At 37.1% G+C, this 22808-nt stretch overlaps 1 protein-coding gene across 3 annotated transcripts in view; it reads right to left on the bottom strand.

The window, feature by feature from the left end:
- LOC117964320 (laminin subunit beta-2-like) overlaps positions 1 to 17844 on the bottom strand; it is an 80777-nt gene extending 62933 nt beyond the window's left edge. For 2 of the 3 annotated variants that reach the window (XM_058988825.1, XM_058988827.1), the window contains exon 1: positions 17717 to 17844. The gene's annotated coding sequence lies outside the window, so the exon portion shown is untranslated. Of the gene's footprint in view, positions 1 to 2526; positions 2626 to 17716 lie in introns of those variants that run through there. The other variant, XM_058988826.1, reaches the window with a different exon arrangement.
- Between the last annotated feature and the right edge of the window lie 4964 nt (positions 17845 to 22808).

Genomic DNA, 22808 nt, shown 5'->3' with positions numbered 1-22808 from the left:
GTAATAACAAAACTCCCTCGTTCAATAAAGCTTCCGGTCTCTGGCTTAATTGACTCGGAACTTCAAATATTACATTACTCTGTAATGACATTATCCATTAAGAACAGAATAGCTCTGATAGGAAACTTAACATGGTACAATAATACACACAGTGGCCAATGGGGTTATGAAATATTTTCCATGCTTGAATTAAACAATCATTGCTGACATGTAGCCACATGCTACCCTTTGCAATTCAAGCGCAATTTTGCTTAAATTTTTTTTATTTTTTATATTGTATTTTTAAGAGGCATTGGCCTATCTGAAGCCAGGAAGACAGGAATAGAAAAATTATATTGGTATACGACTGCAGACTAATCAGAACAATCCATGAACTGTCACTACCTACAGTACAGTTGTTTCTAGTATCATACAGTTAAAAGTGTTCGAGTCTTTGGGATCCACAGGAGTAGAGCATACAGGGGTTGTCCTTCCATCTGACTGTCTAACTTTCTGGAGACTGAGTAAATCCAGTTTGTAAAGAATAATCCATTAAGCACACATGACTTCTTCTGTCAAAGTCAGGAACCGCCCCCTCCTATCCCCATGTGGCAGTCAATGGCTTCACACAGCACAAGTGTGGGGAAATTCACTTGTGCTTTAATAAAGAATACACACCTAACAAAATAATTGCAGAAATATGTATTGCCATCACATGGTTAGTCTCATGTTTTCTAGTATAAAAGGCACACACATTATTGTGTATTTGATGTTTTTATAAATATTTTACAGATCGCTCCTTGCAGATATTTCAGTGCTGCACTTCCATCGCACCTCGACATTTCAACAGGTGACTCGAAGGAAGCAAGACAAAGCGTGAGAGCTACAGGTAAATCAGCAATTTGTTACTGAGCCAAGCGCTGCTTTTCCAATGAATCATGTGTTTTCCATGCCCCTAAACTCTTCATGCAACCTCTTGAAGTAGAATGTAGCGATGGTGCAGCGTTAAGAGAATTATAAGGAGGAATCGTTCATTTTCGTTCATTAATACCTTCCAATGAGCGTCTTTTATAAAGGACAATGTGACATCTACAAAGAGAGATATCAAGCAATCTGTTTATCTTGGGAGCCCTGCCTGAATCTGTAGATCTCTATTAGATGAATGTTCTTCTATGAAAACAAGCTTCCAGTACTGTAACCAGTTTCGAACAGATTCCACAGTAGTCTGCTTGCCACTTGATCATTTAATACCAAAATTCAACACCTCCCATTTCACCTTCAGAGTTAATTAAAGGGCCTTCAGATATTCTGTCCTTTTCCCTTATGTGAATGGCAGTGGATTGGTAAATTAGCCCAGTGATTTTGCAGTATATACTGCTTTTCCCCGTGCTTGTACCATGCTTGTTGTCCCCCTAGCCATGCTTTCTCTATACAACGCTTTGCTTGGCTTTCACCATGTCAATGTTGAGAAGATTATGTTAGCTCTGATCCCCTCAGATCACACATTGATCGATCAAAGCTCACATTCTCACAGCCTGCATGCCCCTTTTCTTTGCGCCTATGTGACTGTGATGGAAGCAGACACGCACATATTTAATGTGAGAACAGCCTGGCTGGAAAGCTTTTGTGCATCAAACTGAAACAGAGTTTAAATAGCTGCAGGGATCAGAGCTAACATAATCTCACCAACGTTAACAGGGTAGAAGCCTGGCAAAGGGCAGTATACAGAAAGCATAGCAAGGAGACAAGCAAGCATGGTACAAGCATGGGGAAGAGTTGTGTAACTGCAAAATCACTGGGCTAATTTACCACTCTGTACCTTTCTATGGGATCCTTCAGTTCCTGCAAGGGGTGAGATGAGCTCTTAATAAAAACTCTATTTTTGCATACAGAAGGATACTTCCCATAAAATTCTAGCAGCATAAGAAAAAAAACCGAATAATGATGCTTTATAAAAAGTTTTGTTTTAATTTATGTGAACTTTATGGGGTACAAGTAGTTCTTGCTGTCAGGATGTCCCATGAAATATGTTCTCAGAGGACTAGTCCTGAATAAATAACTTCTAATAAATCAATAAAATAATAAACTTAACATGGTACAATTATACATGCAGTGACTGAAGGTATAGATAGATACCTACAGATAGTACAGATAGATAGATAGATAGATAGATAGATAGATAGATAGATAGATAGATAGATAGATAGATAGATAGATGAAGCATATTAAGACTTATTGCATGAAACATAAAAGATAAATATTCTCAGAAATTACAAAAAGAGAAAATTGAGTCATTAAAGAAAGAAAAGGACTGGAAATGAAGGATTAAAGGAAGAAAAACCAATTACACTTGCAGTAGAAAATAAAGACCTGTATATTTGAAGTAAGGAAAATATATTACATTAAAACCCATTCAAATAATGAAAACTATATATATATATATATATATATATATATATGAATAATTTAAAGCATCTACTGCAAAAAACAACTTCAGGAGCAGTTCTGCAGCAACTGAAAATAAAATGTAAAAGGTACAGTACTCACAGTAATTGCAGAGGAGCGACTTTGGGGTTCCGAGCTGATACACACACTTTCTGAAGTTTCACGTTCAGTGTGTAAAAAAAAAAAAAAAACTGCAAGCAGACTGGTCAAGGCAAGTCAGTGTGAAAACAAACGGAATAACAGCAGCCAATCGGCAGGCTGAGATATTTTTCTAAATGGAGTAATGAGGCGAATGGATGACTAATTCTTATTCAAATTGGGAGCTGTCACACTGAAAGCACTGTATGAAAGGACGACTCTGGTTTCTAGGCAGGCGGAATGTAGCTGTCTATTATTTCGGCCATACAGCCAAACAGACAGGGCTGGCAGGCAGGTTTTGTGCTGGCTTAGAAGAAGAAAAAAAAAAACGCATCTCTTTACCCTGACTTAGTAGAACTCCAGGCTTTACAAGCAACTCTTCCAGTTAATTTTCCGAAGATGGGGTCATGGCAAAATGACTTTCATAACTGATTTAATCAATGGTAATATTTAGAACAGTTTCGAGGTAATTGAGTTATACTGTTACACTGTGATTCTAATTGGGATTGACAGGGAAACTCAAATACATGACTTACTAGGCCGATCCTGATCATTTCAGTCTCAGTTAAGAGTATCACAAAGACAAGCAAGGAAAGGGGCATCGTGGCAGGTTCCTAAGGCAGGACTGTTGTTTTGTCCTCCAGAGGGGAGGAATCAATCGCAAATATATTCCACTTTAAACAGGGTAATTAGTTAACATGGATGGGTCTGATAAAAGAACTGGACCAATAGGTTGCAGGGCCACCACATGCAGTCTTTACAGCACTGATGTGACGTGAGGTATCTGGAAGGAGCTGAAATTGTTCTAGAGGTATCGATAGCCATTGCGAAAGTGTAATCCAACACGAATGGACCAGAAAGTCATCACTTTTAATAATATGTTTTTTTTTGAAGATGGAGGCGTCTGTTGATTACATTAAAGAATACATCTCATGGATGACATATGCATTTAAGTATGGGCTACATATTGCAGTTCTCCAAAGCTAACCGCACACTAGCCAATTCCACTGGAAAAGAAACGAAATCTTGGTCACATTGACTTGTGTGTGATGGAATTCCATAACACTGCCATAATTAACTTATAATTCACTTTCATTTTTCTATTAAACAGTAAATTAGCCTGGTTGGAACAAAGGGGTAGCGTGTGAGTCTGTCAGACAAACGTGTGCACGGAAATATCTTCGAAACCTCATGATTGAGTCTTTGTGTGAAACCGAGATTGGTGGATTTGGGTTGGATACGCAAGCAAAGACAATAGGGGAAAGCAGTTCAAATGGAATGTGGTTGTGTATGTGTCATGCTGGATGATTAAGCCCTAAGAGAGCTGTGTTCTTATATTTCAAGAACACAGCAGCAGTGTGGAGTAGTGGTTAGGGCTCTGGACTCCAGACTGGAGGGTCATGGGTTCAGTCCCCAGTGGGGGACACTGCTGTTGTACCCTTGAGCAAGGTACTTTACCTAAAATTGCTCCAGTAAAAACCCAACTGTATAAATGGGTAATTGTATGTAAAAAATAATGTGTAAAAAAAATAAATAAATAAATAAAAAAAAATAATGTGATATCTTGTAACAATTGTAAGTCGCCCTGGATAAGGGCGTCTGCTAAGAAATAAATAATAATAATAATATTTCAAGAACAGTTATACTGCTTTGCCGTTAGAGGCCACAGCATGCTTTCTATTAACCATAGAGTTGGCATAACCTGTTTACCTCTTCTCTTTAAGTGCTATTGGTGGGTTGTGCTGGCATGCTAGGCTGCTCCTGATGCAGGTAAGATGTGCTGTTGAACACTGCCAGGCAGCTATTGCCGTCTCAACTCTAAGCAGCCATGTCTGCTGTTTAACAAGAACCATAATACAAAGCATAATAAAACATGCAGTGGTAATGCAATGAACTCGGATCAAATATTGAAAGTGTTACACTGTGATACCATTCACGGCTTTTACCATTGTAGCTGCCCATATGCTACCACTACACCTTAGTGTAATATCATTGGACTGCCATAGAAGGCGGTTTGTTAGGAGACTTTGGGCTACATTCTCCAAGCTAAAAGAATGGAAAATTCTAACTTCAACTGAATACAAAAACAACATACTGTTTATTTTTGGTTTGCTAATGACAATTTTGAGTAGCTTTGAGATTGTAGCTTTTGTTAGAGCATTTAACAGCACTGGAGAATCTTCCAGGGTTGCATCAAGCGAATTCACAGGTGCAGAAAAATGCTCTAAAAAGTACTGACTGTATAATTTGGCCAAGTCAGTCCTTTAGCATAACAACAGACAGCAGTTTTGGGGTGAAATGTACTGGTAAGCTTTAAAGCTCTATAGCACAGCTTAACTTTAAGAAATCCTAGCAATGCACCTCTATAAAGGTATCTTGGTTGACTTTCTGAGAAGCCTACATCATATACTTAAAATTCCCTCCTGCTTTGGATTTTTAAAATAGACCTTTGCTTGGCAATTTGTACTTGTCTAATAATTTTACTTTTGGAAATGAAAAAGCATTCACACAGCATGCCTAAGATGTAAACCTGGCAGGCAGTAACATGAGAAACTTCCACTGCATTAAAATCCAGGCTGGATAACTGAGCTCTTTTTCCCATATAGAAAATGAACAACCAATTGTACAGTACTGAATAGCTGAGCATCAAATACAGCAGGCAAGGGATTTAGATGATGTCATGAACCACAAGTAGGTCAAATGCCTTGGAGACATCACCTCAACCGGGAGACTGAATTGCTGCCTTGCATCTTGCCCAGGTTTTTATAAACATGCTGTATCGATTTTGCTTTAGTGTTTTAGCAGTTGGTGTGCAAATTCATGAACACAGATTAGACCAAATGTAAAGAATGTCTGGTGCAAAGCACAAATGGGCTCCAAGTACTAACTTTGCAAATAACTTTTATGAGCAAACTCTCAAGTTCTAAATGTGCTTGCACGTTAATTTAGAAACTCAAACTCTGGAGATACTTTCCCAGCTTGTCTCCCCTGAGGGCGAGTCATCTATTACTCAAGAGTTACCAAAGACTGTTTAGCCCCTGAATGCTGCCACTAAGACAATGATAGATCAATTGTCTTAAAAGCTGTGCAAGTGAGCAAAGGTGTGACTGTGAGACCATCACATGGTAACTGATTTAATATTGACTATTACAATACAGATGTACCATGCAAATTTACTTTGGTAAGCTTTTATAAGGGTGACTATTTATTTAGTCATAGTCGTGTTGTCCTTTTGCAAAGTTACTTAGTTCTGAAAGGGTTAAAGTATATTACCATTTTCATGGTTTAGTGTAGCCTAATATAAAGTTATACAGCCTGGTGATTAAAATATACGGTACTGGAAATAAGACTGAAAATAATTAAGTTTGACTATTACTGACCATTTCTAGATTATGACATTTCATGTAATGCAGATGACCCCATTTCGTAGGTGATTGTCCGTTTTGACCTTTTTCAAGTCAACTAGGAAAATTGAAGGCTTTAAATAGATTATTTCTTTGTGAATCGCACCATAACACATACATGTTGGAACCTGCAAAAACTGATTCAGTTCATGTCTGAAGGTGGGAATAACTCTTCAAAATATGGTAGTCTGTTACTATTTATATTTTTGGAAGTATTTATCAAGGGAGTGTAAAGCTGAAATATCAATGGCATAAAAACAAAGTACCTTTACTTGCTTGAAATCTTTGCTCCACGTTTTCTAAAAGGAACAAAAATAGAAGGGCACAAGTTCCTTGATTATGCTCTAATAAAAGCTGTTTGCAAGCCATGCTTTTAACCTGTGCAAAATGGGTCAGATTTATGGAATTATTTAGTTAGCTACAATTACTTTAAGGAGGTTCTAGAAGTCAGGACTGGGTGCAGGACAAGTAGACATACCCAGTACTGTGGCCTCTCTAGAGCTGGATTTTAACACATTTGCAAGGACAGGGTGTGACAGACTGTGCAGCACCGACTTTAAAGATAAAGAGAGGACTTCGGTCTCCAGTGTAATCAGCCCCACACCCTTACAAAAGCATTACATCAATCAAAAAAAAAAAAAAAAAGAGAAAGAATTTTGTTTTGCAGCACAGGTGAACCTTGGTAAGACCAGAATATTTACACGAGCATATCGGCACTTCAAACACAGCTTTTTTTTCTGCCAGGGGTATTGCATTACACCAGCAACAAAAGAGTCTGGATTTGAAAGGATGTTGCACAGGGCAGCAACTGTGATGAAAACTGTACAAAAACAAAACAGGGGACTGGGGTGGGGACTCGCGCTGCACTGGGGAGACACAAGAAACAAGAAAGAGAAACATGCAATACACAACACTGATTGAAAGCATGTGTATGTAATAGTTAAAGCACAGATTAACACCCAGCTGTTCAGGTACTGACGGCTGTTTACTTTAGTTTTGGTAAATAAATAGTCATTTTTAATTACTGTACCTTATGTACTGCATGGTTGTTTGTAACATGTCTGACTGATTGAAAATGGAAAGTGGCTCAGCCTTTCATCCTGGTGCGAAAAATGAATCAATGAGTTAAATGTAAGGCAGCTTTTATAGGAACACATGCAGTATCTTGCAGTGTGTTTGTAATATGACTAAGCCTTAATAATCTGATGCCAGGGGCCCTTCGGCAATATCCAAGTACTGTGGTTAAATACATATTTAAGTAGGATATGCAGTATACTGATGCTGCTGTGTAATATTGCTTTATGTATGGCCTAATTTTACTACTTATTACAGATATAGCAGGTTGCATTTTTGCTCCTTATCAAGAACTCAACGTTTCATAAAAGGCATCGTAACCAAAACATTTCTGTTCATTGGAGTCCATACCTCTTTGAACTAAAGAGACCCAAAGAAATAAATAGTAATGACCAATGGAAAACAATGTACATTATGATGTACACAGATTAACTGAATAACTCAAAACTATAAGGGCCCATGCTATTTTATTGCATTCTTCCCAATTTGAAATGCACCTCATCTGCGCACCCCACGTAGTACTAACTCAGAACTCAGTGTCCACTGTCAATCTGTCCTCGTCTGTTGTCTGGGGTGTGGCTGTGGCATTGTGGGGAGAACTGACCCCAGCCTATTTTACTCCCAAGCTCTTGTGACAGCAAAGGCCAAGGCAATGCTCACTATGGATCCCCAGTCAAGACCGCACAACCAGGATTTCAACCCCACAAAGCATTTACTAGTGACGAGCAAGCGACGATCAATCAAAAACTCTGATCAATTACAATTTCATAAAACATTTTCTCAGCTATAAATTCATTAAATTGGATCCACTATCAAGTAGGAAAAAACCTTGGCTAACGTATTCACCAGCATGATTTTGTATCACGTACTACTTATGATTGAATGTTTGAAGTTCTGGACGCTCTCTGCTTAACTGTATACTGTATTTTATAAAAGTTAACTATGGGGAATTTGCAGGATATATTTGCAGTTTTGTACCACACTTTCCTTCTAGCACACTTGGCTAGGTTTTACCACGATTTGACTTCACAATACTGTAACATGCTTTCCCCAAGGTACTGTAAATATTGCAGTAAATGTTTATGAGAGATTGGTTTTGTAGTTCCTAACATGGCAGCGCTGTAGCAGTAATGTGACACAGATGTAAATGTGTGCTCTTGTTAAGAAGAGCAGCCAGTGTTTGTTTGATTTAACAGCAGGCACCTCTTCCCTAACGCTGCTACAATATTTAATGCTTCCCAATGAATAGATTACAATTATTTATGACTCCCAGTAACGGTTAATGCAGGAGACAAAGAATTGAACCAGATACACTTACCTGATTGACCACTTTCACTGCTCCTGTACAGCAGTACTGCTGCAGGGTATTACAGATTACATTGTAACCTTATAGCAGGACCCCATGTAGTCCCTGCGGCAGGAGATACTGTAGCTTCCTAAGTGTCTAGCCAAGTTAAGCTATTGCCCACAGCAAGTTCTTTTGACATTGACAAGCTAATGATATCCTTTGAAATCTATTAAAGTAGCTTCAATTTGCACTGTGCTCTTACATATGATATTTGCAATTATTCTAAGTGGTTCTAATTGCAAATAGTGTATTTACATTTTTTTTGTTTGGTAAGTCTGTGTTTTAGTGCCATCACCTAATTTCAGAAGCTGCTCTTCAGTTGTAGTTGCCTATCAGAGATATATGTAACCTAGGTTAGAGCACCCAAAGTGTCTTAGAAGTAAGAGCCAGTGCTATGTGCAGTGTTGGGCACGTTACTGAAAAAACTAACTTATTACTCATTACTCGTTTCTTCAGAAAAAAGAAACGACTGTCCTTACTTATTACTGAATAAAAAAGTAGCATGTTATATTTTTTGTTATTATTACTCGTTATATATCTTTCTCTTGTCTTGTCCTGCGAAACAGTTGTTGTGACTATTGTTTACTATGTAACTGTATGTCTCGTAATTAAAATGTGTGTATTATAACAAACAAGCAATCTTAATAATGTACTGGATATAGCAAATAATAAATTGTAATCATTGCAATACATGCGACTTTGCGCAAGTCATAAGGAGTGAAAATAACAATAAAAAAGAAACTTAAGTTACAAAATGGCTTTTTATAATCGTGAGCATGGGCAGAATGTATATAAAACAAAAGTAATATTATTACAATAAGGCGTTACTTAAGTAGCGAGTTATCCCAGCTCTGGCTATGTAGCGATCTCCCACTTTGGGTCAAGTTTATTTTAGTTCTACCAGCAGAAGCCTCCGATCCCACTTCCAAATGCATCTTTACACCCAGTAGCACAACAGCGAATGTTGGCTTGCTCCCAGCCCCTGGAGCACAAAGGCCAGCCCTGCAGGGATGGCTGTAGTGTCGTGGGGTGACTTTTTGCCACCCTAACCTGCGGGAACGCCAGAGCCACCAGATCGACAGATTGGAAGAGTGAGGATGCAACCCTGAACTCCCCTGACTGTTTGACTCCCCCTGCACACCACACGGCCACAGTGTTATTCAGTATTGACAGTATTAGTCAAAATCTACTGTTGTTAATGGTGACCTACTGTACTGATTCAGCAGTATCTTAGAAAGCAATTTCATGAAACATGTCATGTAATGTAAGCTTGTAGATGTTCTCCATGCCCAGATCGAGATGTTTCTTGAAACTTTAACTTACAACTAACTAGTCATCTTTTTAACAGTTTCACCGTTGCTCCGATAATACAATTCTAGAGAGCATGTCAAGTCAAACTATGTACTGTATCCAACAGAGGGTGCTTAGGGACTGTACTCTATTTGAACTGAACTGGGTCTTGCATATCTTTAGGAAATGGGTTCAATTAGTCGTTAATGACTGAACACCTTGGCACGGACAGCAGGATGTGATGTGAGGAGTTGACTCACAATGTAGTTCCTGCAGATAAGGACAAAAGCCTATCACAGCATTACAATTGATTCTTATCTGATATCATCTAAATTAGGCTATTTTTCAATACAAATACAGAACAAAAACACGATTCCACTTCAGTGGCAAAACTATCTTGTAATTAGCCCCATTGGGGATGCAGACTACAGAGTCTAAATACCACTACAGTTTAGGTCATTCAAATGGGGCCCGTTGCCTCCAGGGTTCAGAAGCTTACTCAAGAGAAAGCAGTTTTAATTGTTTACTCTCGCCAAACTTTTATTCTGATATGTGAGAGGTTCTGAGAGTCGTTGCTCGAGTTTCATTGATTTCTAGGACAGTGCTTTGAACTGTTTTGAAAAGCCAGCTCTTTCAAGTGGCCAGAACTTCTAATTTCTCCTGCACTTCTTCATTACAGTTAGGGGATCTCCATGGCTACCAGTAACGCTCCTTTATTTTGACCCGTGTTGAAGCTACTTTGGATTGGTTAGAGCTGCTGATCCTGCACAAGTACCTCATTGCTAATAATACTCCTCTGTAAGTATATATTAAAATCTTCTGGTGGATGTGTGTGTGTGTGTGTGTGTGTGTGTGTGTGTGTGTGTGTGTGTGTGTGTGTGTGTGTTTGAGTGTCTGTTAGTGGTTCATTTTTCAAAGTGCAGTTTGTCAAGATGAAATTCACTACCAACAAGAAAACATCAGCACATATTTAATAAAGACAAAAGCTCATAACAAACATTTGGTTATCAAAAAAAACAAACATTATAAGGTTTAGTGGTCAGAATTACATAGTGGAAAATGTCTAGCCAGCCAGAACTTTTCCAGTGCCACTGAACACTTATTACTTTACATACAGTACTGTATACAGTACTACTATACAACATGACACTAAGGTTGTCAGCATACAGGTTTATAGAACGTTCACTAAAGAGTTAACTTGCCTTGCTTGTTCAATATGAAGGATCAATGTGATTTCTCCATAAGAATCTCAAATATCCAAGCATCACCATCTGTAAGCACCCCAGCTAGTTTAACCCTCCTTCCTTCAATACAGCCAGCACTGAAACAAACTGAGGGAAGATGGAAATGTCCTTCCTCATCCATGATAATTGGACATTTTTGGTTAGAATTTTAAAGGCTAATATCTATTCCCAACCAAATCTAAGAACATGTATCTCTTTTAATGTCTAAGATTGGAGTATTTTTTTCTTTACTAATCCAAAACTCTCTGTGTTGTCTTGGACAAATCTACAATTTTCAGTTGAATGGAGAACATGAATCAATTGAAAGATCAAAGGATTACATGACAGAAATATTTTAGGTATGATATCATAGAGAGACACTGTATTAGCATTACCAACGTTTCCAGAAGTTGTTTTACATGGAACCATTGTCCTCATTCATTTGAGGCTATTCTAATGCCATGATGATTAATTTTACTAAAGGCCTGTTTAAAGGAAATGGCACCTTTTGTGCTTTCAGCACTTGAAAAGCTTAACATTTACCTAGGGCTGTATTTTTTTCATGGTAAAAAATTGCTTTTCACAGCATTTCACAGTCTAAAAATAGCACAGTTCAAGATTAAACATAATATTTATTAAAGCAGAAAACAAATTCCGCTGTCACATTCAAAAATGATCATTTTCTCTAGAGTTACTATACAATAACTATCCCTAAATGTTAAATGCCTACCTAAAAAAACAGTAAATTCGAAATTGCAGAATATTTAGTTTTTCATGTCCACCATTTAAAGCCATTGTATTTTCACCATCTGTGAATTATGAAACAAAATAACATAAATAAACCTAAAAATAACAACAGACACGTGAAATGTCCCCTTCTTGTACTGGACAGAGCGATCTTTAGCAGAAATATTTCCGATCTTTGAGGCAGCTGGAGTCTTTTTCGTTCAAGACATTTTAAAGAAATAGTGCAGCTCTATGCAGTGTGTGTTCAATCATTTACCGGAAGCAAACTAAACCGACTGCCAGGTTCCTAAATGCAGTGTAACAGGTATTGCGTCAATAACTAAGGCAAATGTATTTTTAACTGATAAAAAAAAATATATTTACACTATGCATATTTAGAACTACATATTACAGGCAATGAGTACAGTTTCACAGAAATTGGAAAATCTGTGATAACAGTGAAAGAAAATACAGCCTTATCACACCTCTGTATAATGGAACCGACAAAAACAAGGCACGAGGCACTCTCAAGATTTTCAAGGTAAAATTTGAACACAACTAAAATCCAATGATTTAGAGAATTAGCTTTTCAAGGGACACACTGCTACTTCCTGTACTGTTTATGACATGAAGCTATGAAACCTCAAATGCAAGTAAAATTAGATTATCTGAACTCCCAGGAAGTGGAGAAAACCAAACACAATGATGAAAAGGCACAGCAAATGAACTGCCTCAAATCCAGGTGTTATTTTGACAGTATGTGGAAAAGTCTTAACGTTAATGCTAAAATTTCAAAGTCTGACAGACAATCACAGTTGCATGTTACAGCCCTGCTGACTTCAGTCTACAGCAGTAAAAGAAAACCCCAAACAATCCTGTAGGAATAACATGAGTGCTGAAGAATTCTGCCAAGCCTACTGCAGCTGCTAATATATTAAAAATCAATTATCAATGGTGGCAGCCTGGCGTTTCTTTAATCTTTTGTCTTTTATTCAACTCTTAAGCATCAACATCAGGGGTCTTGCTGCATCAAAGCCCGCAGTACAAAGCACTACAACGAGTGTCAGCTACCCACCCACTGTCGCCACCTACAGAGCACCTTTAGTATTGTATCACAATCACAATCTAGGTACCAGGGTTTTTGCCAGTATGAAAGCAGAGCTATGGAGTAAAAAAACAACCTCTGTAATTACAAGATAAATCAGAAGCATTTAAGCTAGAAAGGAAGGGGGGAGAAAACAAAAAAACAGAAGGGAGACTACATCAAAACAAGGGCAACAACTCAGGTAAGACCACTATTAAATGTATTTATCTTAATGCTAGAAGTCTCAGAAACAAAATGTTAGAACTTGAAGCTACTGCACTAACAAGTAACTACGATGTGATAGGTGTTACAGAAACTTGGTTGTCTGAGAGTGATGGAGACAAATATAATATTAGTGGGTACACACTGTATAGGAAAGACAGGCAGGACAGAAGAGGCGGAGGGGTAGCGCTATACATAAGAAATAGCCTTGAAGCCCAGGTGTTAAATCAGGACAAAGAAAACAATGCAGAATCAATAATCTGTTGTACAATGACATTCGAAATGCGTGTAGAAAAGGAGAAGCCATACTAATGGGGGATTTCAACTTCCCCTGTATAAAATGGGAAAACCCAATGGGGGGCACGACGGACGAAATTGAAATGGTGGAAATGACAAATGACTGCTTCCTAACGCAATTTGTCAAGACAGAATAACTAAAACAGAGGTCAGAGAGCCATTGGCAAACTCATACCACAACATGGTCTCATTTGAAATATTTTTTAAAACCCCAAAAGTAATGACTAAAGCTAAGGTTTACAATTTTAGAAAAGCAAACTACAAAGGTATGAAACAGAGACTAATAAAAGTATATTGGAGTAAAATAGAGAAAACATCCACAGAAAAAGGGTGGCTGTTTTTTAAAAATGTAGTACTAGAGGCACAAAACAATTACATCCCAAAAGTAGACAAATCTAAATCTAAAACAAAATGGCCAAAATGGTTTAATAGATCAATTAAAAAAAAATATTCAGCGAAAAAAGGCACTTTACAGAGCGTTTAAAAGGGACCAAAAACAAAGCACACAGAAAGAGTACTTGGAACTGCAAACACAAGTCAAAAAGGAAGTTAGAAAGGCCAAGAGAGAGATAGAAATCAATATTGCTAAGGGGGCTAAAACCAATTCCAAAATGTTTTTCCAATATTATAACAGCAAGAGAACATTCAAAGAGGAGGTTAAATGTCTAGAGACACAAATGGCAAAATCATAGATGAAGAAAAAAAATAGCAAATATATTAAATGATTACTTTTCACAGGTTTTTACAAAGGAGGACATGGACAACATGCCCCACATGTCGACCTGTTCCTATCCAATTTTAAATAACTTTAGCATAACAGAGGCAGAAGTGTTAAAGGGACTAGGAGCTCTTAAAATAAACAAATCCCCTGGGCCAGATGAGATCCTCCCAATAGTACTCAAAGAAATGAAAGAATTTATTTACAAACCGCTAACCAAGATCATGCAACAGTCTCTTGACACAGGGGTTGTACCAACAGACTGGAAAATAGCAAACGTAATACCAATCCACAAAAAGGGAGACAAAACCGAACCAGGTAACTACAGACCAATAAGCCTGACTTCTATTATATGTAAACTTATGGAAACTATAATAAGATCCAAAATGGAAAATTACCTATATGGTAACAATATCCTGGGAGACAGCCAGCATGGTTTTAGGAAAGGGAGATCATGTCTAACTAACCTACTTGACTTTTTTGAGGATGCAACATTGAAAATGGATAACTGCAAAGCATACGACATGGTTTATTTAGATTTCCAGAAAGCTTTTGACAAAGTCCCACATAAAAGATTAATTCTCAAACTGAACGCAGTAGGGATTCAAGGAAATGCATGCACATGGATTAGGGAGTGGTTAACAGGTAGAAAACAGAAAGTACTGATTAGAGGAGAAACCTCGAAATGGAGTGAGGTAACCAGTGGTTTACCACAGGGATCAGTATTAGGTCCTCTGCTATTCCTAATCTACATTAATGATTTTGACTCTGATATAGTAAGCAAACTCGTTAAATTTGCAGACGACACAAAAATAGGAGGAGTGGCAGACACTGTTGAAGCAGCAAAGGTCATTCAAAATGATCTAGACAGCATTCAAAATTTGGCAGACACATGGCAAATGAAATTTAATAGAGAAAAGTGTAAAGTATTGCATGCGGGCAATAAAAATGTGCATTATAAATATCATATGGGAGATAGTGAAATTGAAGAAGGGAACTATGAAAAAGACCTAGGAGTTTATGTTGACTCAGAAATGTCTTCATCTAGACAATGTGGGGAAGCTATAAAAAAGGCTAACAAGATGCTTGGATATATTGTGAGAAGTGTTGAATTTAAATCAAGGGAAGTAATGTTAAAACTCTACAATGCATTAGTAAGACCTCACCTAGAATATTGTGTTCAGTTCTGGTCACCTCGTTACAAAAAGGATATTGCTGCTCTAGAAAAAGTGCAAAGAAGAGCGACCAGAATTATCCCGGGTTTAAAAGGCATGTCGTATGCAGACAGGCTAAAAGAACTGAATCTATTCAGTCTTGAACAAAGAAGACTACGCAGCGATCTGATTCAAACATTCAAAATCCTAAAAGGTATAGACAATGTCAACCCGGGGGACTTCTTTGACTTGAAAAAAGAAAAAAGGACCAGGGGTCATAAATGGAGATTAGATAAAGGGGCATTCAGAACAGAAAATAGGAGGCACTTTTTTACACAGAGAATTGTGAAGGTCTGGAACCAACTCCCCAGTAATATTGTTGAAGCTGACACCCTGGGATCCTTCAAGAAGCTGCTTGATGAGATTCTGGGATCAATAAGCTACTAACAACCAAACGAGCAAGATGGGCTGAATGGCCTCCTCTCGTTTGTAAACTTTCTTATGTTCTTATGTTCTTCTTATTTACTCATTCCAAGCTTTCCGGTTCTAGTTAATTACTGTACAGCACACTGCAAAGCTATTTGCAACACATCAGCTGTTTTCTGGCAATTCCATTATTTACTGTAAACTTTTCAAATGCTTTTGGACTAAGTAAATAAACACCTACACACACACCAGACTCCAAGCTTATGGTTGGTATAAGCACATATAAGCAAACTCAAAACAGACTATGGTTACCATTACCCATCTCCACTGAAGGAATAAGAAGAGGTAGAAGATCACAGATGATTATGTATGCATGCTGAACAATTGAAACATCTTGCAGACTGATACATCTAAAGCTTTAGCTCTTTTGTGCAAATGGTTGTAAACTATCATATATATTACATTAGTATGTATAGCCATCTTAATGTTTGACCTTTATATTTACTTCAAATTGTACACTGATTTCCCCATACAGTATTAAATTACAGTGGTTTACAAAGCACCAAGGTACTGTAAGTGATTAAACCTCGAGAAAAAAGGGAATATCGATGCATGTTCTTCGTAAACTGTTCTGTAGTTTAATGTTTACTTTCCTTTACAGTTGAAACGTTTAAACGATTACAACCTCAGTTCTCTGTTATCCCGCATGTCCACCTTATTGATCTCATGTGTTAGTCTGTATTTCTTCATCAACCAACCAAGTACATGCATGTGGAAATCACACCATTCATGAATAAATGAAATACAAATAACTAAAGACAAAACTCAACAGTGTCGTGTTTGTTCATTTCTTGTCACCTAGTGTCACTCAAGGAGTCTGACACTTCGTGATACAGATGTTCCAGGTGTTGTAAGAAAAACATACCGTGCAGTACACGAGGCAACATGCTTCCCAAAGACAAGTAAAGAATAACGTTTTACAAAACAAACGCAAAGATGCGACACACCATATGAAACATCAGTGAAAATAACAAACAGAATCGGCTACACAAATAACAACTATACATGCACACTCAAGTCATTCATTATTACACATGATAACTGCACTAGCGCTGGTCTTTTCCCAGACTCTCCTATTCATGAACTGCCACCAACAACTGACACACACTGCAAGGTAAAATATTACTGTGGAGAGCTGCATTTTTTAAAAATGAAAATAAATTACATATGGTCTGTAAAAAATTGTATATTGCAATTATAACAATAATAATAATAATAATAATAATAATAATAATAATAATAATAATAATAACAAAAGGAAACAAAAAAATATATATACACGTTTATTTCCACTTAAAAATGTAAATCAAATGTTGTATAGAATAGATTATATTCCAGTTGTGCAGATACAATAGTGTAAAAAGACACGTAATTGATAGAGTGTCAAACCAATGAAGTGCAATCTTTAAGGTCTATCAATTAGAACACCTACATCACAGGTATATTTTGGGTTCAAATCTCTACAGAACCTGACAGACCATTTTACCTTCAGATTGAGCGCAAGATTAAATACAGATTTTAGCTATTTATTCATTTATTTGTTTTAAATTAAACACTTGATACTGCTCTAAACGAAGAAAAAAAAACATCAATCCACTGTTGAATAACATGACGTCATTAAAAAACTTGTTTTCGGAAATCGGCACGCATAATACTGCTACACAAAAACTTTTCAAATGATGTATTTTTTCTCAAGCGCTGCATATTGTTTGACCTGTTTTGTGCTGTGCTAACAATGCCTACTGTAATTATCTTACCCTTTAAACAAACAACCGTCTGCAACTTTCACTATATAAACCCTTAAAGTTTCATTTTCGGAAATCCAGTAGCTGTTTCAAAAGTCACTTACGATGAGAAGAAGTCTCAAACAAACAATATCTACACTCTAAGAATAACGTACCACTGCAAATAAATCATTGCTTTCCCGTCATTCGTCATTTGAAAAACTCTAATCTAAAGCACCATTATGAGACTAGTACGCACACGAATTTGTTTCCTTCTGTTTTTTTTAACACCAATGATTCACTTTATTACAAAGTTAAAAAATGTTCTTTTTCTTTCTTTCAATTAAGTCACTCGTTGCTATACAAAACCAATACAAGCACAGTACCATAAGAAATATTGTCACCTGTTGTCAGGGGTCTCCACTGCCCTATTCCTTGTGTTTTCTCCACCTGCCCAATCTCTCGCAACTCACAGTAGAGTTACACTCACTAGCTGGGAGGAGCCTCTGAACGCGCAGACAGCCTTATTATTATTATTATTTGTTTATTTAGCAGACGCCTTTATCCAAGGCGACTTACAGAGACTAGGGTGTGTGAACTATGCATCAGCTGCAGAGTCACTTACAATTACGTCTCACCCGAAAGACGGAGCACAAGGAGGTTGAGTGACTTGCTCAGGGTCACACAATGAGTCAGTGGCTGAGGTGGGATTTGAACCGAGGACCTCCTGGTTACAAGCCCTTTTCTTTAACCACTGGACCACACAGGTACGCAGACAGTGTCCTTCAATCTTTGCCTTGGAGCTATGCAATATTACTGCGCAATGCCTAACTATATGCAAGGGGTGGTCTTAATAAATGGAAACACGTGGGATATGTACAGTAGCACATATTATCTTTGAATTGAAAGCCAGATATGATGTATTCTGTAATCCCCTATTGTAAATCGGCAAACAGGTAGTCTTTTTGGGTAACAGGTGCTTACGCATTTGTGCCAAATGGTTTTTTTTTTCATTTTTTTCTAATAATTAATAATATTTGTATCTGTAAAGTTATATGTCTTAATAATAGTTTATATATTTTACTACAATAATGCTTTTTTTATTACAGACACACACACACACACAGACACACACACAATACTTTCAATTACTAATGACGTGATCCTAAACGAATAATTTGTTCTAAAGATTATATCAGAATTTGTTTAGCTTTAAGCATGTGTTGCATACTTTACACAAACATTCACGTCCATCACTTACAATTACAACTTGACGCTTTACACAGCTTTATACTGCATACATAGATTGATGCCATAAAGGATAACACTAACTTTTAATACGTTTCGACCTGGCAAACAATTTAAGAGCCTTGACAACTTATCTCAAAGCTCAACAAAATAAGAAGTGAAGAAGCAATTACCTCTGTTTTAACTACCTGCAGGAACTTTATTTATGCTGCAGATTACTTCCCATAATCTCCAGTCCCACACCCACATTAAGACAACTGTACAGGTGTACCCTCCCATATTATACCCCTATGAGATTATACCCGGGTACATTCTGGGGCCTCCCTGAGGTAGATTCTGATGTCTTCCAGTATCTACCCCTCCTCCCAGAATATACCCCACCTATAATGAGGAAATATTATTAAATAATAACACATAAATCCAACATGAAACCTTTGCTAAACTGATATTATTGTATGAATTACTGAGATAGCATAATAATATTATAGTCTGTTTTGAAATTCCCAAAATAAAATGCATCTTGAATGTGCTTTATTTTCATGATGTATTGTAGGTATTTATTTATTTATTTATTTATTTATTTGCAGTTACACATATTTTAAATGTTCTGCTCATCTTCTGCTAATTAATTGGTTAATTGGTGGGTTAACTATTGTAAGAGGTTTTCTACAAGTTTAAACAATATAGTTTTTTGGGGTTCAGTACCCACATGTACATGTATGTTTGTGTATATATTAAACATATCCCTTTACATTGTTAGATATATTGCCTTCAGTTTTTTCTTTTTATATATTTACATATTACATTTAATATATTTTCCCCACTAAAATGTAAATATATTACACAGTATATTACAATATACTATATTTTTGGTATATTTCAAATATATAATCTAACAAATTGTTATGACATTTATGAATACATTTTCCCCGCTATGGGGTACATTATGTCAGTTCTATGCAAGATATAATACTGGTGGGGTAGATTCTGGCAGGAGGGGGTAGATACAGGAAGATATATATATATATATATATATATATATATATATATATATATATATATATATATATATATATATCACCCATAACTATTAAACACTTGATAGGGCTGAATGTTGAAATACTAGAAGAAAATGTATAAATTCAATGACATTTTCACTACTAGTCTTTCTCAGTGACTTCAGTATATATAGTTAATTAACATAGTTAATTAACCATGAGATTATCACATATTGACTTCAACAGTGCCACCTATTATAAATGGGCAACAGCTAGCTCGGTAACCAGTATTCAACACTAAATCAGCAATGATTGAGCATGTGTGGCTATATCCCCATGCACCTTTATGCTAGCCCTGATCTAAAGAATTTTTTTTTAAAGTACGAGTTTACCATGGGACTACTGTTGTTGGTAACATTTATAAACAGTGCATCAAGACTGAATTTCTGGTTGTTTAGAGGGGTAATATGGTGTACATGGCAGGATTCTGCTTTTCAAGATTACAGGGGTGGGGCTGTACGTCTTTACAAGAGAGCCCTGCAGAACGCTGTTTAAGTATCATCTATTGTAGTTCACAAGGGTTTGTTTGGCAGCAGTGGAGCAGTGGGGACTACAGTCTTTCACTAATCCGTTTGGTCCCATACACACCATTGGTAGAAACAGTCATTTTGTCTGCAATGAACCAGCTGTAATCTATAATTACAATCTGGTGTTTATAAGACTGACATATCTGTTGATAAAGCTGCTGGCTTGGTTTGTGCAAATATCTTGCCTGAGGCCTGCAAAAATGAGTTGTGTGTCTTAATTCCAACTCTACCCCCAGTATCATTATCAGTACATACTGCCGCTGAATCCCGTTCACTTCGAGATGTAGATTGTCACCCAAAACCTTTGTTGGTGAAAAAAAAAAGTTTTACACGTAAGTAAAAACTGCCGAATATTGTAATCAAAGATGTTATTCTTTTTCCAAACCAAAACAAACTGCTTCACTGAATCAACCAACAGATCTAGATCTAGTCTAAGAGAAAGTAGGTTTAATGTTCTTTAATTTTTTCTTTATAGAGCTAGTCTATGCTTACCTGATCAGCCTCGGGACAGGCTCTACAGTTCTAGTTGTCATAGACATATGAAATGTAGGCTAGATCAGCCAAAGATGGTGCTGGCTCTTCTCTAAAGACACTTAGACTGATCCAGCCTATGTTACATACTGTACATTTATGCAACTAGAACTGAAGAGCAGCTCCTAACTCAGGTCAAGGTACCCTAACACTGTCTTAACAAAATATAAAGGTTAAGGGGACAGTTTTGTGCAATTTCATTTGTTACATACCGTAGGTCTCAAAGGTCCAATTTTGAATTAAACCTTTTTTTTATTTTAGAACCTGATATCTGGTACTACACTTGGTTCAAGAAATGTCTGTCTGCAAGACATGCTTTCAGTTACACTTGCTTGGTCATTTCACCTGGAGGGTGAACTTGTCCCCACCCCTTTAACAGTTTCTTTCCTGTCATTAACCAAGTACTTCCTCTATTGACTAAATGTCATCCAGTAACATGCTTTGACGAGGTAAAGACATTGCTGAGGTAAAGTGATCCAGGAAATGGAACAGATGTCGTGAGAATAGGGCATGAAACTGAAAACTTTCTTTAGCCCATAGTAGTACCAGATATCAAGTTTTAAAATGAAAAAAACATGCTTGCAATAACTTGTGTTTCTTTCAAACCTGCATATTTAACACCAATGGAAGTGCAAAACAGGTAAGATAAATGAAATAATTGCATTTAAACATATAACAATAGTGTTAATCCTCATCTTATCATGGAAGGCTTGAGGGGGCTTGTTCAACTGAGACTAGAGCATGGCAGCATCCCAAAATGCAGAAATGTTAACTATGAATTATATGCTGCGTGACAGGAAAGAGAAAGCAGCAACACCTGCAGAGTGATTTATTGACGGAAACGAGATGATTTAAAAGAATGAGGAATGCTGAGTGGAGAGAATATAGCCATGCTCAGGTAAGTAGTGTTCATGCTGAAAGTTCAAGTAAAAGTCAGTGGGGATCCTTCCCAACAGGAACTTGTTGATGACTGCTTGGCATCTATGATCTGTCATTGAAGCTGGAAGCCTTTGTTGCAGTCAGTGAAATTGTATCATCTGTAACATCCGTTTAGAATGAACCAATGGTATTTAATTAGAGGACCACCTTGTCCCAGTTTTAAATAACAGCTTGGACTCGTAACAATGGGCAGATACTGTGTCTGGGGTATTGTATGAAAACTGTATTCATTCGTAAAAGGCCTACATCAACAATGTAGTGTGTGTTTTACTTTCTTCATACAAGAAGGAAATAATGCCATATTATTCCAAATGTGTTCTTCGATAGAAAAGTTGAAATGTAATTTTTTTGTTGTATATTAATAACAGACAGAAACATTGGTCAACCAATAACACCATCAATTATACAATTCATACTGTATATGCAGCAGTGCAGAAGAAAGTCCCAGAAATATATTTTACCTCAGATTAATTTTACTTTCACGTTACATACCACATCTTTTTTTCTCCTTCTGAACTAAGTAAAAAAAAAATAATAATAAAAAAAAATGACATTTTTGCTAAAACCTGTGATGATTATCCAATTGACAGAAATTACATTTAATAATTTCACCATATCAAATTAGTGTTCAGTTACTAAAGTCAAAAGGCAAAGGGAAAACCCAGATTTACTTTTAGACCACTGGTACTTTAGACCACTGCGGAGATACATTGTCATGCATTTGTCTCCTCTCGACTCGACTACTGCAACTCTCTATATGGTGGTCTCCCAGCACGCACCATAAATCGACTGCAGCTGGTTCAGAATGCCGCTGCCAGTTCAGGATTACTTTCAAAACTCTCCTGCTCACCTACAATGCCCTTCATCGCACAGGTCCCGAGTACCTCCTCAACCTGCTGACCCGCTATGTCCCTGCCCGCAAGCTGAGGTCCTCTGACTCTGGCCTGCTTGTTATCCCCAAGCAAAAATGCACCACACGCTTGTTTAGCTTTAGCTTCATGACTCCGACTCTTTGGAACTCTCTCTGTCGCTCACTTTAAATCAGCTCTCAAGACCCATCTGTTCTCTCTTGCTTTAAGCATGATATCTGCTATTAGCTGCTGTGTTGTTGCTACTTTTTCACATATTATGCTATTATTATGTATTATGCATTTTCACTGTAGTTAATGTATTATGCATTGTTTTTTACTGTA

The sequence above is a fragment of the Acipenser ruthenus genome, chromosome 16, assembly GCF_902713425.1.
Source record: "Acipenser ruthenus chromosome 16, fAciRut3.2 maternal haplotype, whole genome shotgun sequence".
In the NCBI taxonomy this organism is placed as follows: domain Eukaryota; kingdom Metazoa; phylum Chordata; class Actinopteri; order Acipenseriformes; family Acipenseridae; genus Acipenser; species Acipenser ruthenus.
This window is presented reverse-complemented; position numbering and strand designations above follow the sequence as displayed.